A 22,603-nucleotide genomic window follows, 5' to 3' on the forward strand; every position below is an offset into this window, starting at 1 on the left:
GTGTCCTCTCCCACTGTGTCTGTCCCCCCTCCTAAAGTACACAAACGCAAGCACTCAGACACCCAACAGCGATCCACCTCACATCAGCATATAGCCCATGCACCTGCACCCAAAGCCAGCAGACATACACCTCCAACAACCACTCCCTCATCCTCCACTCCAATTACTCCTCCCTCCTCCCACCCTAACATACCTAAAAAGCTTTTCCTTTCCCAAATTGACCTCCTCCCTCCCCCTCCCCCGTCCTGCACATATGGGAAGGGTACCAAGGACATAGCCTAGCACCCCATCCAAACAGTCCACGGGGACAGTGGTTGCATCACCTACTCATGGTGGTAGGGATACAAGACCTACGGCACTGAAGGGGAAGGGGCCAGCACCACTAGGGATGAAAGGGAAGAGTCCTGCACCAGCTGTGAGGAAGAGGAAGGAGCCTACACCAGCTATGATGAAGGGGAAGGAGCCTACACAAGCTGTGAGGAAGGGGAAGAAGTCTACACCAGCTGTGAGGAAGAGGGAGGAGCCTACACCAGTTGTGAAGAAGAGGAAGGAGCCTGCACCAGCTGTGAAGTAGGGGAAGGAGCCTGCACCACCAGACAGATAGGGGAAGAGCCCATCCACCCCTGCCAGGAAGGGTAAGGGATCTCCGACCCATGAACATGAGGAGACGAGGCACTCTACGCCAGTGGAATGTGTCAAGCTAACACCGCCACCACCACCAGCTGTCACGGGCCCCCACCACCAGCTGTGGATGTGCATCCATCAGTGAGTGCAGGGGCTGCCCAAGAGCCTCCTCCAACCACCACCACCATGCAGCCATCAGTGAGTGCAGGGGCTGCACAGGAGCCTCCCCCAACCACCACCACCATGCAGCCATCAGTGAGTGCAGGGACTGCCCAGGAACCTCCTCCAACCACCACCACCATGCAGCCATCAACGCCGCCAGACGCCATGTAGTCCACCCTCCAGGGGCTACTGTGTAGGCTGCCCCCTCCAGAACCAGTAGGAAATACACCCACCTGAGAGACTGTGGCCTTGCACTCCCCAGGACAAAGCAATGGGCATGTTGCCTCCTCCAGAACCAGTGGACAAGTCACCCACTCCAGAGACTGTGGCTTTGCACTCCCCAGGACAAAGCAATGGGCAAGTTGCCCCCTCCAGACCCAGTGGGAAAGTCATCCACTCCAGAGACTGTAGCCTTGCACCCCCCAGGATAAAGCAATGGGCATGTTGCCCCCTCCTGAACCAGTGGGCAAGTCACTTACTCCAGAGACTGTGGCCTTGCACTCCTGAGGACAAAGCAATGGGCATGTTTCTCCCTCCAGAACCAGTGGGCTTGTTCCCGCATCCGGCTAAGGTGCCCCCTCTCTCCCTGAGGTGCCTGCCTATTTGCAAACTGATGCCCCTGCAGTGTTCTATCTGGATGTGCTCAGGATTCGAGTTGGGTCTTAGACTGTGCCCTGTGGCCATGTGGGCCCTTTGAACTTTGGACTGGGCAGTGTCCCTTTGTGTACATGTCTGTTTCATTGCCAAATCAAATTATTAATTTTGATGTTGATCTGATTACAATCACTTTAGTCAATTCCTGTTGTCCTTGCATTATTCTGCCGATTTTTGGGGACAAAATGTTTTTCTTGTGCAGCTGGTTGTGTGTATGGTGTGTGTTGTGCCTGCGTGTGTCACTGTTGTTTTCCCCCCACCCTCCCTTGTGTGCTAGGCGGCTGTACTCACTGTTGTCATCTTCGTTGGTGGCTCATAACATAGAAGATCTTCGGGAAAACTTGCATTTCGGGTTCCATGGTGGCGTCGTTCTTCCATGTGTCTCCGATGGTGAGTCCTTTCACTTCTGAGCTCTGTTTCCATCATGCTTTTGTTGGGGTTAGTACAGCCCCGGAAAAGGTGGTTGCAGTACTTTGTCTTCCGCCTGGCTGTTGGCAGCTGCAGTCGTGGTGGTTGAAGTTTCCGCCCTGGTGGTTGGTGTGGTACATTGGCTGTCTATGGGAGATATCACTGTGATGGTCATATTTGACGGTACTTACTGCCAGCCTGTTGGCGGTATTACCGCCACTTCATCACCCAACCCCAAGGTCATAAAGAGGGCCTTAGTGTTTTTTAGCGCCTACAAACAAAAAGCGGCAAACTGGTCGCACCTTGACTGGGGCAAAGTCAAAGTTTAAGACCGATCATGATGGAGCCCTGCTCGGCTACAGCAAGCGCGAGGCCTCAGTCAAATGTTTTCTTGAAGATTTTCTTCAGCGGGACGAAGTCACCAGTCCGATCCCACCTCTCTGAAGCCCCTTCTCGGTTACGCGTAGCGGGACCCCTTGGTGAAGATTTCTCCATTCGGATTTAGATGATTTTTCAAGATGAAAATGCTTCAACCGCGACGAACCTGAATCTTGATTCGACGTCCCAGGAGCCCTTTTCGACTACACTGCTCAGAATGTCCTGAAGAACTTTAAACGTTCGGACTTAGTCACTTTTTCAGAGACTTTTTTCAGCTGGACAAACTTTGCAAGTCAGGCCAGGTCACAGTTGAGGCAAGCTAGCTAGAGTTGCCTCATAAGTCGGTCCTTCTATGGAGCGTTTCCCAAATAGTTCTCCAATGTTCTCCAAACTTTTGGATCTTCTTCCAGGGGTCTTTTAAGGTTCTTTTAGAGTCCACAGCTCCCCCCAAAGTTCCAGAAGCTCTGAGTTGCTCCTTGAGGTTGCGGACTACAACTCCCAGAAAGCACCTGGCTTGAACTCCAAAACGGCCACTGGACAGTGGTCAGCTGGTCAGTTTCTTCAGGATTTGATCCAGGGGACTCTGGTTAGCTATTTTTCACCTGTAGCAAACAGGGAGTAACTCCTTGAACCAGTTGAAGCCAGACAAAGTCCTTTTTGTGGTGAAGCCGTAGGGCCATATTTATACTTTTTGACGCAAAACTGCGCTGGTGCAGTTTTGCGTCAAAAATAATACCGCAGGTTAACGCCATCTTGGTGCGCCGTGCAGGCATCAAATTTATATTTTGACGCACGGTGGTGCAAACCACAGGTGTGAGTACGTTTTTTTACGCACACCGCAGCGTCAAGTCGTAAAGCAAAACGACATTAAAGCTGCGGAAATGACTGTGGGTCGATTTACGACCCCGCAAACCGGATATGCAGTGTTTTTTGACACAATAGCGTCAAATAAACCTGTGAACACTGTCATTTCAGCAGAGGAGAGCCAAAATGGATCCCAGATGCCTCTACAGACCCCAGGAAGATGACAACAGACCAGGAACCAGCCAGAAGGACCCACACAAGAACTAGGACACTTTTAAGAAGAAAAGAAAGTGTTGCTTCAGCGCAGAGGAACAGGAAATTCTGGTTAGAGAGGTGACGGAACACCAGCACCAACTGTTTGTCACCTCAAAATTGCCAATTAGTAGGAGAGAGGCTATATGGCAACAAATTGTCGACAAGATCAACAGTGTGGCAGAAGTACGCAGAACAGTCATCGAGTGCAAGAAACGCTGGCATGACTGCAAGCGCAGGACCAAGGAAAAGATGGCCAGGAAGGCAGCACTGCAGACTGGAGTCCAGCACACCAGGAGGCCCTGGACCATATGGAGGAGATGGTCACAGCCATCATCCCTGAGGAGATCGTCACAGGGATTCAAGGACAGGACAGCGCAGACTACCAGGAGACAACGCACATGCAGGGTAAATTGCATGGGGAATTAAAATGCACTAATGCCAACTGCAACGGGGGGGATACTGACCACAAAATGCATGGAAGTCATCATATACATGGAGTGGCATGGGTAAAGGCGGATAGCATGGGGGCATGGCCTGCACAGACAGAAGCTCCCATGGGGGCATGCTGCCATGCCAACGATGGAGCAAAGGGAAAGCCATGCCAGGAGGGAAGGGAACAACGTCAAACTGACATCCCGGCACACATCAACCACCATACCCCCTACATTAACTAGGGCCCTATTAACAACCTCTAGCCATACCGACAACTGGAATGTAACTGCGACAACAGTTGCCACTACCACCTCCGTTCAGTATGCAGCTCAAGTAGGCAATGGCAGTAACCTCCCCATGGATCAAACACACCTAAATTAGAGGGTTGAGGATGACAGCTCCAGTAATCCCCTGAAAAAAGACAAATGACCCAGTACTGTCAAATGTCAATGCCCATAGTTGTTGCAAACATCAGCCAATGTCAACAACAAAAGGAGCTACACAGCACTAAGGACATACCCATGCTGCATATGTCAGGGTCCATCCTGTGCCTGGGTCACAATGTAACATCCCAAATGTCATACTGCTCAGACAGCAGCATTGAGGGGGAGGACACATCTAACTGGTCACTGAAATACACCTGCACAGTCAGAGGAGGAAATAGGACACTGACACGATTATCAGGGCAATCCAATGTACCTCACATTCCCAACAACAGCTGTACACATTACCAATGCCAGCATCCATATCGTGCCATAACATTGCTATGCATAGGATATGCTACATGTCAACTACATTTAAATTGGATGTGAAAGATCAGAGACTGGGGCAGGTCCAGATTGTTCAGTGTGCGGCCAGTGCCATCAGAACACCCACAGCCAGTGAAAGGCCTCACCATGAGAATGGATGTAGACAGAGTGTTGAGTAGGACAAGAAGGTGGCAAATCACTATTTGGCCTAAAACTATACTAGAGGAGATGATGCAGAGAAGTCCAGTAACTTAATACTATACATGTGACATGCAGGTGGGCCATAGGCCTGGGAGAATGCCCATCTGAAAGACTGGATCAATGAACACGAAACAAGATCACAATGTGAATTCATCACAAGGCAGGCATGTCACATTACTAATGCCACAACACAGTGACACTAATTGTACCCTGTTTCATTGCAGAGGAAGATGGATCTCCTGCGGATATGCCTGTCCCAGAATACCCTGATGACAGGGATGACGAGCTGACAAACATTCCCCAGGAGACCATCCAAGAGGTCCTTGGAACCCTCCAGACCCCACATTCAGTCACAAGGAGGAGCATAGAACAAGCAGCCATCACAGAGGACCCACCCACCACCCCAATTGTAAGACCTGCCAGCTCCAATACAGCTGAGGACTCAGACGACACAGGCACCAGCTTTGAGAGAACTGTAGTCGGAGTACAGCGGGAGCTGGCCAAGGAGGAGCGGGTAGGGATGCAAACTATGGCAGCCATCCTTGAGGGGGTGCGCTCGTGCATGATGTCATCTGCAGATCAGGCAGCAACTATGCAAGCGCTAACATCTATCTTGCAGGAACAGCAAAAAAGCCTGAAGGAAATCAGCACAGCTGTAATACAGTTGACCCAACACCTACAAGAGCAATCCTGTCAACGCGTGCACAAATGCAACATTGAACCCCTCAGGGCCGACCTGGCTGCCTACCATCGTGATGTGGCTGCTATTCTTAAGAATCAGCAGATCCTCCTTGCAGCAGTACTGCCCTTAAGACCTTCACAGGTAGCAGCGACCAGAATATCTGACTCCACGTCTTCTAACACTGAGGTGTGTGTTGCCCCTTCACAACCACCACCAACAAGGACAGAGGAGGCAACACACACATCAGAAGAAGGAGACATGGAACAGATCACATTCACACTGAAAAGTACACGGAAGCACTAGTCCCTGCCACATGGCCAACTATTACCAAGGTCCTGCGCTTTGTAACATGCCAGTCTTACAACAACATTACTTAATGACTGTTCTGCTTACCACTGTAAATCTTGTCAGCCTGCCCAGTGATTGTCTCTCTCTTACTCATTGGCAAATCCTGTCCCTCTGCACTGTCTGAAACATCACCCCAGCATGTCAAAAGCATTTCCTTAACCCCTTGTGTAGGATCACAATGTAAGATGTCACTATAATGGACTCACGATCATGAACAATGTACATATAGCACTACAGCACTTTTCAATAAATAGCACTTGCACAACAAATCTGTCTCTGGGTAATGTGACATATCAACTGTGCAGTAGATAACTGAAATGTGCTTACTGTCAAATTACGTAGCTTGTCAATACAACTGTCCTGATATTATGTAGTCAGATAAATCTGCACAGTGGCCATGAATGCATCCTACTCTGTCCTTTCTGAGGGAAATATCTGATGAATTGAGAAACCATACACCATCATGCTGTGTTGGACAGAATAATGCTTCCTCCAGGGATATCTAAGTCATGAAATAGTGGCAGCAAAATGTTGTCACCATACAATCCTGACACATATAACAGTGCACACAAATCTAAGCAAACACTGTCTGAGTTTACATCCAAATAGGTAATCATGCTGAACTGTGTCACAAATGATCAATGTGAGTCATGAAGACAAGAATACAAGAGTACTTATGAGAACTCATCTTATAAGGGTGTCCTTGAACATCACACTGCAGTCAGACCTAAAACTGTTCCCCCAATACCAAGTCTGGAAGCACTGTTTGTGACGTAGAAAACATACTTATCGACAGAAACATGTTGGCATCCATATTAACTGTGATTGGTGGTTGCAACGAATAGTAGAAACTTTGCAACGTAGCCCTGGGGTAGCGGCCAATCTTACAGCTCAGTTGGGATTTGTTTGTAGCATAGGACACAAATGTAACAGAACAACATTCATGTACACTAATTCCAAGGCCATGATCAAGTAGCATTTAACACATACTGTAAAGGGTTAGCTATATATTTATTTAATGGTAATCACAGAAGAGGAAACTGAGGGAAAAGTCTAACCTACCCTCATCTACCCTGACTACTCATTACCCACAACTGTCCCTAACTAACCTAAGCTAAACTTACTTATCACATGGAACGAAACATTCTAAACATCAACCCCCCTTATGAGACGGGACACAAGGAGGACAACACATACTAACCTAAACACATACTATACTATCCTAAACAAATATATATATATATTTTTATATTAAACACACAAGAACCCCAACATAGCACCACACCCACCCACCCACACACGTAATAAATAAAAATAGAAAGAATCCGGACCCCCACCCACTAACACTAACTAAACTAACACACTATACTAACCTAACAATAAGCCCCCTAAGCCCACTAAGTATGAGAACAAGGAAAGATGAGGGAGGGGAGGTAATCATGTCCATTGTCACAACAGTCTAGAGGTTGGCCCTCCCAAGGGTCCTCTTTATGGACTTTCCACGCCTGTTAATGTGGCGAACATCTCGGCTCAGATTGCTTATGTTCCGCAAGACACAGTCCATCTTCCGTTTCATTTTGTGGAATGCTGCAGGGTCAACTGATGGAGCTGGGACAGTCTGGGTACCGGCGGAGGAGGTCTGTGCGCGTGTGGAGCCAAGGCCAGTGGGCTGTCCTGCACCTGTTGTAATGCTGGGGCCTGGAAGTACGGCAGACGCAGGGACAACAGTCCCAGCTGTGGGTGGGGCCACCTGGGTTGAAGTGGTGGTTGTGCTGGTGGTGGCTGTGGTGGGCAAAGTAGGGCCACCCTGTGGGAAGGCCCTCCATGCCCCGGAGGCCCGTTCATGACGGTATCGACTGGCGATCCTCCTGAACCCCGACTCTACCAACAGGATGTGCTGGTATCTCATGGCCCGCCGCTGGAACTCACGGACCTGGTCGGGAGTCAAGTTTGCAGCTGTGAAAACAAATGCTAATAATTTACATTAGGAACTGTATTGTGTGAAATGGCACAAGAAGTCAATCAGACAATACATCTACTGTACTTGTAACAGCTCATATCACCATACAGATCATTGAATGTCCCTGAGTAAGTACATGGCAGGCCAGCCTACAAAGGTCACATTACACATAGCACATCCACAACCTACAAGATGGGTAAGAACTGGCATTGACTTGCCATCTGATTTCTGGCAGTTATCAGCTAATAATCATGCTGCATATCCTCTGCCAATACCTGGGCTACTAATGCCAGTGTACGGAATGCAAAACTAAAGCCACATGATCTGCAAGTTGTAACAGGACTTGCCAGTATAGTACCCATGTGCCATACCTGAGTGTGTATACTAGGTTCCGACCAAACAGTCACTTATTCACGTGTATGTGTAACATACTGGTAGCATCAGTCCTAGGTACCCTATTCACAAACCCATGCCTGTGTTTGAGGCTGGGGGGTGGAGAAACAACTAACAATTCCAAACAACATTGACACCGAGGAGTGTATAGAAAACTCCTCACATGTTTGGCTCTACACACACACCACAGGTAAGGTCTATCAACAATTAGGAGTCTACAAACCCCTGACCAATCATAGCGCCACACATGCCAGGAAATGGAGAGCTTGGTACACAACATATACTTCCAGTAAGTCATGACTTACACCAGACACAGATTTGCAAGAACACCCATGATCATGATTAGCTTGCACACCTAGGCCATTGCACAGAAGTTCCACATACATGTAGCATAACATGTGGAAGTACATGCTGCTAGGAAGTTCTACTTACAGTTTAATAAGTACCTTGGTAAATAGGGAAGCAGAAGTCTGTTGGAAAGCAATTTGCTGTACCAATCTGGAAGAATGTGGGTCTGACAAACTGACTAAATCTGTGCTGACTTCCATTGCGACTCTTGTTGATACAAGTGTCATCCACATGACTCACCCCAGTACTCATTGTGGGGCCTGCAGTAATGACCTACAATCCCTAGATAATTCAATAGGATACACATTGGCCAACTCAAAACATTTGAGAAACTGAAATCCCAGTCATGGAACAAGACAAATGATTGGCCAACGCATCACACCCTGCTATGCGTTCAACACACACGAGTCCATCACACATAACCAGCAAACACAACACATAACAGACATATCAACACTTACTGGAGTGGTCGGGGTCCTCAAATGTAGCCACCTCTCCCACAGTGTAGGGTGCCGGTCCACCTGTAAGGCATGGAAGGAAGAAATGTGCTCAAAATCTGTGCACTGACCAACAATTTCAAAGACACATACAATGTGTAGGCTGAATAAGGAAATGACAGCCATTATGACATGATGATACTGCATCTGATATATCATGGCCAAAATGTACATAGCATGGGTCTCCTGTGACAGTTACACACATATCTGCACACATGCAGTGGCCCTAACTATCATGTGGTGGCAAACATGCCCCGTCATTAGTGATCAGAAAAAATAATGGAGTGTAATTGTCTCATCATGTGCATCCAAGAGAGACATCCAAAGCCTGGTTAGTTGAGGACTGCATTACCAGTCAAAAAGCCTATGTGGCCATGACACATTTCATACACATAGGTACAATGAACAGAGGGGCAGGGACTTTTGTAAGCCCTCCTGTTGTTACAGTTTCTTCATTTGATGTGGCCCTGCAATGGTGATTTGCAACAACCATGGAGATGTGAAGCCATGTGCATATCTTTGGACTGCCATCCCTAATTGGAATGTGGCACAACTCTCTCCAAATACCAGTCTAAGATGTTAGCTGAGGGCACCTTACACCCTTTACCGATATTTTCTAATCCAGAACTGATATGTATCCAAAAAGATGAAGGACCACAATAATCCCTAACATTCATAGAACTTCCGTGAACACTTTCCTTCCACATTCACCAGACTCACATGAGTCATATGTCTGGGCCACTTTGCTATCATCAATTGACGTGAAGCCAGCACTCATTTTCTGCATCATGTAGTGTTTCCAAAGTCAGTCTAGCTATTGCGTCAACAAAGTTAGCCAATATTTTAGTACATCTTTACTTCTCTGGCAAATGTGGACTATATAGACATGATTGGCTCCTATTTTGTTTGGTTGTCTGACACAAAGGCAGCACCAATTTACTTAACAGAAAAGTATCCTGTAAGTTTGCAGAGCACATGCTACCTGACAGCTAGCAATTCTGATCCTTCCTATAGTGTATCAAGTACCCTATATGTTTCCACAGCATTACACAGTCAGCAAGTTAGCTGGCAGATATTGTACAAATCATCTGATGTCACTACAGAGCATTTAATCATGCACATTTACATGATTAGTACTCACCAACAGTGCCACCAATCACGATTCCCAGGTGGTCCAAGAGATCCTGCTCCCTGGTGATGAGGTCTGCCCACTGGTGCTTCAGCTGGTGGTCACTCCTCTGGCTGGCATACACACGCTGCAGGTGATGCAGCACCTTTCCCCACCGGATTCTGCGTGCCTCAGTGTGATACCCCTGTATCACCCTGCCCCCTGCCTCTATCATCAGTGGTAAGAAATGGCACACAAGTCATATGAAGCCCCCCAACTCTTCTTCACCCATCCTGCCAAGACGTGACCTACCAGACATCGTGCAAATGAGAAGGGAAATAGGGGTTAAAGAAATAGAAGGGGAAAAGGGGGAAAGTAGAGGTACAAAAACAGATGAAAAGTAAATTTAACCACTAAAAGAGCCCAACTATCCCCAAACTAGCACTACACACAACAGACTCCCACAAACAACAACAACACTAGTAAACTGGACAAATTTAAACAACACACAGTAGGACACTATACACATACAATAATTATTTCACAAATTGGCAATTGAGACAGCACACAGGATACAAAAGCACAAAATCACTGGACATCACTCAGTAAACAGCCACACAGTCTAGAAGATTCACAGACTGCAAACTGATTGTGAAAGCACACCCACTGTACATGATCTGTAAACAACATATCCTATTACATCACTTCCTGCATAAAATGTCAGCCGTTTTTCACGTTAATGCGTCTTATTTTTTCACGCATACAGTTTGTGCGTCATATTTTTTCGACGCACAGTAGTGAAAATTAGTCTGCATCCAAAATATAGTAAATAGTCTGTACAATTATTTGGATGCGGCCTAATTTTCACTCCTGTGCGTCAAAAATGATGATGCACAAACAGTATTTCTGGGAAAAAAATGACGCATAGCACTAGCAACGTCAAATTTTCAGTACATGAACTGGTTTTGGGCATTTTTTCTGTTTTTATGTTATGTTACATTTGGGACACATCAGAGATAGGCTAATGGCACCCACTATGGTGTTGATGGTGTATGTTCACATGTGAGACATCATACTGCAGTGGACCATGACCCGCTACTTCCTTAACAGTATTTTGACAGTTGGCTGACGCACTAGATGGCCATATGTGTGGCTTACATATATGTATTGCACAATTTGGGCATGTTTGTCATCAGGAGAGGATAGCAATGTGACGCACATATCTACAATACCTCAATGCCTATGGCTCAATGTGTGTGCAGTGGCAACTAATGTATTTGTTGACCAAGTGTGTGTGCATCACATGATGCATTCTTGAACATATGCCTGTATGAATGTGGTAACAGCTTCCTAGGCACTTGTTGGTGAATCCCACAGTGAGTCAGACACATGCATAGAGGAAGTGGGTACCATGTAGTTGGCCCAGACAGCCAAAGGTGAAACACAAATGTAATATGACGCCACAGTTGAGGTCATATAACTGTGTCACAACTCTCCAGTGGCTGTGGTGGACCAGCAGACGAGGCAGCACATGTCCACATTTGTCCAGTGATCAATTGCACAGAGGTGTCTTGTTCATGTGTGTCGTCCAATGTTGAGCCTGTATATTTTTTGTGGTGTAATTTGTCACAGTTAGGTCCAGGTCTCATCATGAGTCCGTGGCAGCTATTTCAGTATCTACTGAGTATCCTTTGTTGATCAATGTGAGTAAAGTGGATGTGGACATAAGAACCTACATGGGGATGGTCCCACCCTGTCACTGAAGACGTGTAATGAGACAGTCAACATGGCAACCTTGGTGTGCTGAGTGAGATAATGTCTCAGGTGTCATGTTCCGGCAGGTGTCATTTCAACATTTGTACACAGGTTAGCATCTGCAATTCCCGCTGCATCTGGGAACATCATAGCCTCTATGCTGATTTTTCTTGCAGCTATTCACCACACACGGCCCATCAAAATGTTGTGAGCAATGTAATTCTGTGTGTGAACTGTCAGGGTCCTGACATGTGTGGATTTTTCATGGACATTATCAGAGGTTGCTGGTTCTGCTGAAGGCCTGTACCCAATCCCTGCATACGGCCCTGGGACACTGTCACACTTTGTCATTCATGCATAAATGAGACCCAGACAAGGGATGGGCCATGAATTTTGGTATTCACAGGGGATTTAACAAATATGGTACAATTAAAAGGCAGATGATGCTATACAATGTATTTGGGTATGCATTGATGAAGCACATGCCCAAATACCCTCTGAGGAATGAGAGGTTTGCTAACGCAAGTGTGGTACACATGTAGCCACAGGGAAACTTTAGGGTGACGCACAGACAGATGCCAGTCAGGCTGACAGGATGCAGGGTGAATCCGGATCCAGCAATTTAACAAGTTACATAATCAGTGGTCTGACTAAGACTGTTTGGAGGACGAACTAGACAGTTGACATGTAAAACTGTGTATGTCCTGTGTTTTTGAAGGTGACAAATGAACCCAAGGGCTGTGTTACACGGCTTAATTAGTAGCAATGCTTAACGGTGTACTTGACAAAATGACAACTCCTCTGCTGTTCCAGGCATCAGCAGGGCCAGTGCTTGTTGAAATGGGTGGTGTGCATGGAGGTGATCACAGGTGTGGGCTGCATCAATTTCTTACAAGTCCTTTAGGTGAGATTTGCATTCTAATGGCCAACAGACATTTTTATACGGGAAGCAATCTACAGGTGCCAACAGGGCTTAAAAACTAGAAGCCAGTGTATTAATTGACCTGACGTCCATGCAGTCAGATGTTCTATGACAATGGTATACCATAGGAAAGGGTGTAGCACACAGGATTACTATTGTTTGTCTGTGTGTGTTGAGGAGGGAATATCAGAGTACACATCTTACTATTCCAGGTACCTCTTCAGACAGGTGGGTTGTGACCAGGTGCATGGGTGTGTCAGGAGTTAGGAAATGGGCTGACATGTACATGGAATGTCATGTGCGTAATGCTGCTCATATGTGTGGCACTTGTGCTGTCTATGTTCTGCTTTTATGGAACTCTGGTCACAGATAGTCCTTGCAAAGATTGGATGCAGTTGGACTTACTGCTATCAAGGGTCTGGTCATACGTTTCTGTTACTGATGCAAAAGCACATCGACTGCCTCATGTATGAGGCTTGTTTTCCCCTTATTGAGTGATGGTGTCTTAGTTGTGAGCCATATACTGCGATGAACCATGTTTTCAACATGTATGTGTGAAATAGGTGTGGTCCTCTGCTATTGCCTTTCAAAGGTGAAATGTACAGGATATATGTAATTTACTGTGTGTGTGTATGTGACCGTTGTATGGTAATCATCAGATTTTCTCTGGGATTTTCAGTGTCCTATTCAGTATATCAGCAATGCTCCATGAGGCAACACTCTTAATCTGCTGGTTAGAGATAAAGGTGTGCAAAAATGAATAGCCAAACAATGATATGGTCATTATTATAGGTGTTTATTTCAATTAGTTAATAAAGTGGTGATGGTGATTATATTTAAAAGAAATTGTTCACGATATGTTGCCACCTACGTAAACCAGCGGCCATGTTTTGTTGTTCCCCCTCATGTTGCAGGCCACCATCATCCTCTTCCTCCTCTTCAGGCATGTGTGGCTCGGATTCCAGGAGGGGAATGTTCCTTTTTATGCAAATGTTGTGCAGAATATCACATGTTAGGATGATCTTACAGACCATTTCCGGGGAATATAGGAGGCTACGACCAGTGATGTCGAGGCACCGGAACCTCGATTTGAGGATGCCGAAGGTCCTCTTGACTATGGTGCGTGTCCTCCTATGTGCGTCATTGTAGGCACGCTCTGCTGCAGTACTCGGGTTGCCAATAGGTGTCATTATCCATGGCTGGATGCCATACCCCTGATCAGCTGCAAGAGAAAATGAATGGGATCATGTTGATGTAGCTAGCCCCATTGAAATCACCTCTCATGGCAATAGTTGTCTTGTGTTGTCTGCGACTCTTTTGTGTTATTATGTCGCATCCTAGGCTAGTAGGATGTACCATCTGCATTAGGTTGTTTCTTTGGCTGAATGAGTGTTTGGCTGTTGACTGGTTGTCAGCAGTATGTTTTGGGATTTGCAGTACAGTGTCCCCTCCCTAGCATTGTGAAATGTGATACTGGTGTCCCTGTGTCTTCACTGGGGGTGAGATGATAGTTCCATACACAGGTTAAAATTGACAGTGGTGGTAACATGTTAGCATCTATGTACCCTGGACATCCCATACCTTTAGACTTATGCAATGGATTAATGTAAACATTATTGAGACGCTTACAATTTGCGAGATGACATTTAGGGAAACCACTCCAAACGTTGTGATCATTGACGTCTTAACATTAGGCAGTACAGTAATTTCAGGTGTGTGACAGGTTCAATGGTGACCTAAGAAACATGGCTAGCGGTGTGACAACCTCAGTGTGTTCCTGTCCACATGTTGATGTTGTGGTGTATGTGTTGTGTGTCCTAGAGGGTTGCTGTGCAGTGTGTATATAAGTAGGTTTTTGTACTTACCAACAAGTAGTCCATTGCCATACCGTCCATCCTGGAAGTGTTCATTGATGGTGCATGACGGAAGATGAATGAGTCATGGACACTCCCAGGATATTTGGCCACGATGTTGGTGAACCATCCTTGGTGATCGACAATGGCTTGCACATTGATGGAATGTGTGTGCTTCCTGTTGCGGTAGAGGTGTTCAGTTGCAGCAGGTAGCACAAGGCATACATCTGTGCAGTCGATTGCGCCAAGGACGTGTGGGAAGCCACTAATGAGGTAGAACCCCTGTTTTGTTTCCTGCTGCTTCTTCAGTGTATTAGGGAAGCAGATGTGGTGGGGTGTGAGTCCAATGATGGCATCCAGTACTTTGGGCAAAAAGGCAGAGAATGATAGCTGTGATATTTCCGGCAACCATGGCACAAGTTGTTTGAAAAGAGCCACTTGAGAGCATGTGAAGTACGGCAAGCAGCTTGGTTTCTGTTGGGATGGTGCCGGGTGTCAGCAAGGTGGGTGCCAACTGTGGCTCTATGTTTCACAGCAGCTGCTGAATGGCCTGCCAGTTCAACCTGTACCTCTGGATGATGTCATGTTCCCTGAGGCCATGAAGGGTTGCTCTGGGGCGGAATATCCTCTCCTGCCTTCTGCGCTGCCTTTGGGGTCCCTGCTGGTGTTGTGTTAGCTGCTGTTGTTGCTGCTGGGCTCTGGGTCTGCATGCACGCTGGATAAGAAGCACCTCCATGTCTCCCTTTTGCTGCTCTGCTGCTCTGCTGTTGCTTCTGTGTGTTCTGATTAAATACAGGTGTGTTTGCCCCATTTTAACGCCTGCCCTGACCCAGGCGTTAAATTTTGACGCAAATCGGGCTGTGTGTCATTTCCCGGCTCTGCCTCCCGGTCGTGCGTAATTTTTGCCCGAAAGCATAAATACGACGCACGGCCGTTTAAGTCATTTTTTGGACGGGAATGCCTACCTTTCATATAAATAATGTAAGGCGAGTTGCAGCATCCCAAAAATTACGCACACAGTGGAATTTTGACGTCCGCGGGCATCAAAGTTTAAATATGGGGCAAGATGTGCGCTGGATGTGCGTCAAAATTCTTGACGCACATTCGGCACAGACGGAGTATAAATATGCCCCCTAGTGTGCAGCTAGTGCATTCCTTCAGAGTGCAGTGTTCAGGTGCAGGTCAGGGGTCCAGCAGGGTAGTCCTTCTCCTGATGTTCTTCCTTGTAGGAATCTGGTAGGGATCTGAGGTGTTGGTGCAGCTCAGCAATATTTATCCTTGATCCTGGGTGGAAAACAGGGGGGTCCTGGTTCTCCAATCAGATGCAGGGTCCTTCCCCCATTGATGACCAATTCCTGGGATGAGTGGCAAAAAACAATCCCAAGGAGCAACATTCTTCAAAAATCCATCATGGCTGAAACAGATTTTTGTGTTGTAGTTTTTTATTGCATTTAACAGCAGATAACATGCCAAACCAATACAATGTGACACAATACAACCTTACAAGTTGAGAAGAATGGTTAGTCCACGTGGGTTAAATATAAGACAATGATTCGTGAATAACATGTTCTAGGGGGAGCACAATGGTGTCATCTAAGATACATCTATAGATACATGGCACACGTATCTATGATTGTGGGTCCTAGCATTTTTTTGGGGGGGAAGAAGGGAGAAGAAGAAAAAAGAAAAAAGGAAAGGGAAAAATAGAGATAGAGAGATAACAGGAGAGACCAACAAGGAAGGGTAGTGAATAATAGCGATAATGGTGATAGCAAAAATGATACTCCTAATAACAGTAATAACAATAATGACATCAGAGGCAATCGTCAGAAGTCAACAGATCAGAGGTTACTAACCTGTACTAAGGGGGGGTGGGGAGTGGTAGGATGGGGGGGAGGGGAAGTGAAGTGAGAGGGGGTTGGGGTGGACAGGGAATATAGACCTTCCAAGTATCTGCTGAAGGGGGGGGAGAGGGGGTAGAGAAAATCAACTGTCGGGTTAGGACAATTTTCTGGAGTTTGTCCGTCCCTTGTGAATCTAGCATCTCCGTTTATCGTCTTCTCCCTGGTATGAGTGGAGTAGGGAAATAGACTTGCATCAGTCATAGGTGTGATTCTTCTGGTAGTAGCGGAGTAGCAGGGGCTATCCGAGGCTGCTTAAGTGGGAATAATAGAGGCTGTTCCCTATTAATCGAGTAATGCAATAGCAAGGGGTGCGGTGGTAAGGATGGTATGAGAGTGGCATGTCTATGTCTTATAGTGTTAGACAAGGGGTACGAAGAGAAGGGAGAAGGGGAAGAGAATATAAGAGACAATACAAAAAAAAGAAACAAGGAGAAGGGAGAAAGGAGGAGGGAGAGAGGAAAAGAGAAGAAAGAGAAGGGAGAGAGATGAGAGGAAAGAAGCAGAGAGGGGAAGAAGAGGGAAAAGAGAGAGAGAAGGAAAAGAAAAAGAAAAAAGAAGGACTGGGTGAGCGGAAGGGGGGGATCCTGGTGTCAGAGACGGGAGAGAGAGGGGGTAGAAGGGGCAGCAAGGAAGAGATAGGTAGACAGGAGGGAAGGAATAGAGGGGGAGCGAGGGAGGGGGTATGAGATCTAATCAGGTGTAGTGATCCCAGGGCTATGAAAACAAAGAAGGAGGGGAGGTATGAGATGATAGAAAATAGGACAGTAGGGAGCGGGGGATGTGGGTGGGAGAAGAAGGAAGGGGAGCAGAAGGTATGTGCATGGGGTCGGTTGGTGAGCAGCAGTACTGACTATGATGTCGATAAGACATCGGGGAGGAAGGGAGCCCATATCTGAGCAAAGATGGCAGCCTGATCCTGAAGAGATGACTCTCTCTTGAGCGGCAATGCTAAAAATAACCACAGCCAATTCCTCGGGCATGGGTAGCGTTGCAGATCTCCAGTGTCGCAGGATGCATATTTTCGCAGTTGCCAGGGCTGTGTGTAGAAGTCTTTTTCGTGGTTGTGATAAGGCCGGGAAAGGGGTCATGTCGTGTAGCATGAGCAACAAAGGGGGCAAGAGGGTTGGGAGCAGCATAGAGTCTGCCAGGGCATGCTCCACCGCCTTCCATAAGGGCTGCACCGATGTGCAGCTGCCGAGCACGTGAAGCAGATCACAACGCGGTTCCGTACAACACCAGCACGACGCATGCGGAAGGAGGCCGGCCCTATGTAACTTCATCGGGCTCCAGTACCAATCATGTAGAATCTTGAAAAGGCAGAACTTTAGGCGAGCCTCGCGAGTCCCTCTGTCCAACGCTTCCACTATGTCTGCCCAGTCCTCCTCCTCAAAAGTCAGCTGGAGACGGGTTTGCCATTGCAGATGTAGCTTATCCAAGACAGGCCGAGAGAATAGGTGGCTGACAAGGACTTCGTACAGGCCAGCCATGACGCTCTTGTGTTTCCCCCGTCTTCAGGTAGGCTATTATGGGTGAGGGTTGCAGTCCCCATTGAATAGGGTCAGGATTTTGACGCATATAATTCTGGAGTTGTAAATATTTCCACTTCTGCGTGAGGTGGAGACGGAATTCCTCCACCAGACTAGTGAAGGGTTTGAGCCTGTTGATCTCCAATATCTGGTTTAGGCTAGTTATACCGGCGTCTCTCCAATGCAGCCAATTCAGGGCCACACCCCCCACGCGTATACTATCGTTATGCCATAGGGGAGCCTGGGCGTGGAGGGAGGGGTGAACTCCTAAAAGACGATGGGCCCTCTGCCATGCTACACCCATCGCCTTCAGGATCGGATTCGGGTCGTCGTGGGGGACAGTGGTCCTGGGGTACAGTCCATTAAGGCCTCCCCTATGGGAGAGCAACTCCCTCTACACTGACACCCATTGAGGTGATTCTGCAGGACTATTCAGAGTGGCAGCCAGTAGTGATAAATGGAGGGCTAGGGCGTAGTGTTCCACCGAAGGGAGTCCCATTCCGCTGTGTGACCTGCGTGCTTTGAGCTTGGCCGATGCTAAACGGGGGCGTGTAATTCCTGATACAAAGGCCCTGATGGCGGCGTCCACCGACCTCAACATGGATAGGGGTATCTGAAGAGGGAGAAGACCCATTACGTATGTGAAACGCAGGACTGTGACCATGCGCACCGCCTGCAGCCTGCCGCACATGGAGAGGCCAAGCTGTGCCCATTTATCAAAGTTGAGTCTCAAATGGGCCATGAGAGGGTCTAGTTTGTCCTCCGTCATGCGTTCCAGGCCACGGTTGTCAAGGATCCCCAGATATTTAGGATGTTTCGGGGTCCAGGGTAAGCCCAGAATTGCTGATTTTGTCGTCTCTCGCGACAGAGGAAGGGCTTCGCTCTTATCCCAGTTTACCCAATATCCCGAGAGGGGAGCAAAATCCTCTATAATTGCCATAATGTCAGGCAGTGACCGATCTAGGTCAGTTAAAGTAAGCAGGATGTCGTTGGCATACAGGTAGAGTTTAGAGGTGACGTCGCACAGCAGTGGGATGCCCGCTATCCCGGGGGAAACGTGAATCACAGTCGCTAACGGCTCAAGTGCCAGTAGAAACAAAAGGGGGGAGAGCGGGCAGCCTTGCCTCATTCCTCTGCCGAAAGGAAAAGGGTCTGAGAGGAAACCTCCACGGTTGACCCGTGCAGTGGGTTGGTCATACAGGAGACGTACTTTGGAAATAAATTGGTCGCCCAGACTAAATTTTGTTAATGTTGCGAAAATGTATGGCCATTCTATTCGGTCAAAAGCTTTTTCGGCATCGAGGGGCAGCGCCAAGGCATCCTTAGGCATATTCCGGACTCCCCAGAGGGTATGGCACAATGTACAAAGGTGATTCCACGAGCTACGGCCCGGCACAAAGCCGACCTGCGACTGATGTATAAGGGACGGAATGACCCTGCGCAAACGGGCCGCTAAGACGCTGGCCAATATTTTAATATCACCGTTCAAGAGGGATATTGGCCGGTAGCTGCCACAGAGCAGAGGGTCCCAGCCTGGTTTTGGTATAACAGCAAAGACGGCGGAGTTGGATATCGCGCCCAGCGAGTTAGTCTGACAGGCTTCGTCCAGCGACCCGTGCAAAACATCAAGCGTCTCCTTCCCTGCTCATTTATAGAATTCCGCTGGTAATCCGTCTTCACCTGGTGATTTGTGGTACGGGAGACCAGAGACAACCTGTAGAATTTCTTGGTGGGTGATGTCCCCCCCCTAACAGTTCTCGACCTTCATCAGAGAGGGAGGGTGAAGTTGACAGTGCTGAGAAAAGCCTCTATTTGGGCATGGGAGGACTGTGAGTCTGAGGTATAAAGACGGCGATAGAAGGTTGCAAATTCGTCCACTGTGTTCTGCGGGTGCGTGAGGATCTCTCCCGACTGAGCCCTGATAGCCGGTTTGGCAAGGGCCGACGCTCTTTGACGAAAATGTGTGGCCAGGAGGCGGCCGGCCTTCTCCCCTTGCTCATAATGGCATCCCTGTAGGCGCTGCAGCGCATATTCCGCCTGAGAGGTAAAGAGTTCGTTCAGAGCCATACGGGCCCTCTCTAGGTCCCTGCGGGTTGAAAGGGAGGGGTGGGTTGTATAGCCCTGCATCAGGCGTGCAATATCAGCCTCTAAGGTTGTTTGTCGCTCAACCCTATCTTTATTTGCCAGTGCGCATCACACATCATCTGTCCCCGTATTGTTGCTTTGGCCGCGGCCCAGAGTATCCTTTTGGATGTCACTGACCCAAGATTGTCCCGGATATATGTGGATGTGTGTGCTTGCAGCTGTGCATTCCCCTGAGGGGTTCGGTAGCGTTGGGTAGCGAAGCGCCACGGTTTGCGGCCTGGGGACACTATGCCCAACTGAAGGGCTAATAAGATCGGGGAGTGGTCTGGCAGGCCCCCACTCAGTATGCGAGAATCCTGCATTTGTGTTACGAGGTTGTGCGAAACAAGAAAACAGTCCAGACGGGACTGGGTGCCGTGGACTGGGATAAGAAGGTATACTCTCTATCACTCGGGTGCGTCAGCCTCCACGGTTCCACCAGAACGTTGTCATGCATTACGTCGGACTGCAAGGCCCTTTCTCCATTATTGATAGCGTCCAAAGGCCCTGTCCTGTCTAGTACGGCATCTCGGGTAAGGTTCCAGTCCCCACCAATGATGTACCAGGCTGCTCCGATCTCTGTTAAGAGACGGTTGATGCAGAAGAAAAATTGTCTCTTGGGACCTATTGATGCATAGACAGATCCCACTCATAGCGAAGCGCCTCCCAGCTTTAGTGTGGCAAATACGTATCGTCCCTCCGGATCGGCCCATGTTTTGGTAACTGTGAAAGGCAGGCTTCTTCGCAGTAATATTGTAGTCCCACATTTCCTTGGCACTGTGTTCTGATCCTCCAGCAGGGGGGTGCTACAGCTGGATAGCGTAGTCCCTACCCAGTCCCTTCGTAGTTTATCAGATTTGAGTTTAGTCAGGTGGGTTTCCTGGAGGAGGGCTATGTCCATGGTGTTAAGGTACAAAAGTATTTTCTTCTGTTAAATGAAGTGGGTAAGACCATTGACGTTCCAAGAGACAACCCGTAGCGGGGCAGGCGAGGTATGCATACGTCCAGTCATGGGAGAAAGCTATGAAGGGCGGTAGAGCGAGAGGTATAAAGAGAAGGAGTAGGAGGGCAAGGGCCGAGGTAGGGAAGGTGCGAGATGCTGTAGAATTTAGGACTAAGTGGAGTACGAGTGGGTCGATGAGGTATGGAGGGGGGTAGTAGAAGGAGAGGAGGGCTAAATAGGGAGAGACACCGGGGAAGGGAGGCGGTGGAACGAACGGAAAGCAGGAGGTAAGGATGTAGAGGAAGGGTGTGGAGGGGAAGGAAGAGAGGAGAAAAGATAGGGAATAGGAAATAGAGAAAGGAAAAAAAATAGAAGGGAAGATAAAAATAAGAAAGAAAGAAGGAAGGAAGGGTGAGGAAGGAGGAGGAGAATGGAGCAAACTTAAGCACCAGAAAACCTTAGCTTTAATCTGCGGGTCTATACTAGTCCTAGCGCGAGGCAAGGCCGGCCGGACCGCGGCCAGGGGCGGGGGTGCAGCGCAGGGCCACATTGTCCTTTGATACCAGCTTCCCATAATACCGGCGGCGGGTTCCCCCGGGAGGAATGTGTCGCAATAAAATATAGTTTGATTTGATGTACCCTAACGAGGGGGGGGGAGACAACGCAGTGTCGCACCGCCGAAAGATAGGCCCACTGAGGGGTGGGTGGGGGGTCAGAGGGGGTGGCGGAGCGAGACACAAGTGACTATGCCTAAATTTAAAGGGAGAGAAGATATAGAGAACAGCACAGGAACTGTAAAAAACTGAGACATAACCATGGGAAATAATGAATCTGCACTGCAATCTTCACTATATTAACAGCTATACAATTAATACCATTGCAGGGCCATAAGGCTTAAGGAGTATGGGTTGTCTCACATGTCGTTGAACCTAACATGGCGTGAGCAGTTTTCACCAGATTACACCAGTCTATTCTGCTTGACCCTCATTTGGTGAATATAAGGAAACTTTGCTTGACAAAAATTAACAAGGATATTATAAAAAGAAAAACATCTAACATTATATAAGAATGAAAAGAGCTGTACTCAGCCAGTTGACGGGTCAGTAGAGGGTCGGCTGCTTCAAGGCCAAGGAGGGGCCATGGTCGCAATGTTCTCAGTTCCAACTATCCCAGAGGGTAGGGCAGGTTCAGGTGGTCTCCGCTAGAGGTTTTAAAGGGGAACGGGATTTGTCTCTATCCGCCACTTGCGTATGGAGTGCCACCGCATGCAGTACCTGTCCCCTGTTGTCGTGACTGCGAAGGAGTCTCTCCAGGTCTCGTCCGCTGGGGCAGGGAAGAGCAGATTGATGGCCAGACCCTGACCCTGACCCTCCTGGGGCAAGGTCTTGAGAGGGAGTGTTCTGATCTGTAGTCATCATGTCTCGGTGTGGAATCGAGGTGGAAGAGTCTGTGAGGGACAAACCATCCAAGAAAGAACGCAAGTCTTCCAGGTCGTAGAAGTCTTTGGAAGTGCCGTTTTTAGTTATCCACATTCTCGTCAGGTCAAACAGGCCATATTTCACTTCCAGCTGGC

Source organism: Pleurodeles waltl, chromosome 4_1 (genome assembly GCF_031143425.1).
Source record: "Pleurodeles waltl isolate 20211129_DDA chromosome 4_1, aPleWal1.hap1.20221129, whole genome shotgun sequence".
NCBI lineage: Eukaryota > Metazoa > Chordata > Amphibia > Caudata > Salamandridae > Pleurodeles > Pleurodeles waltl.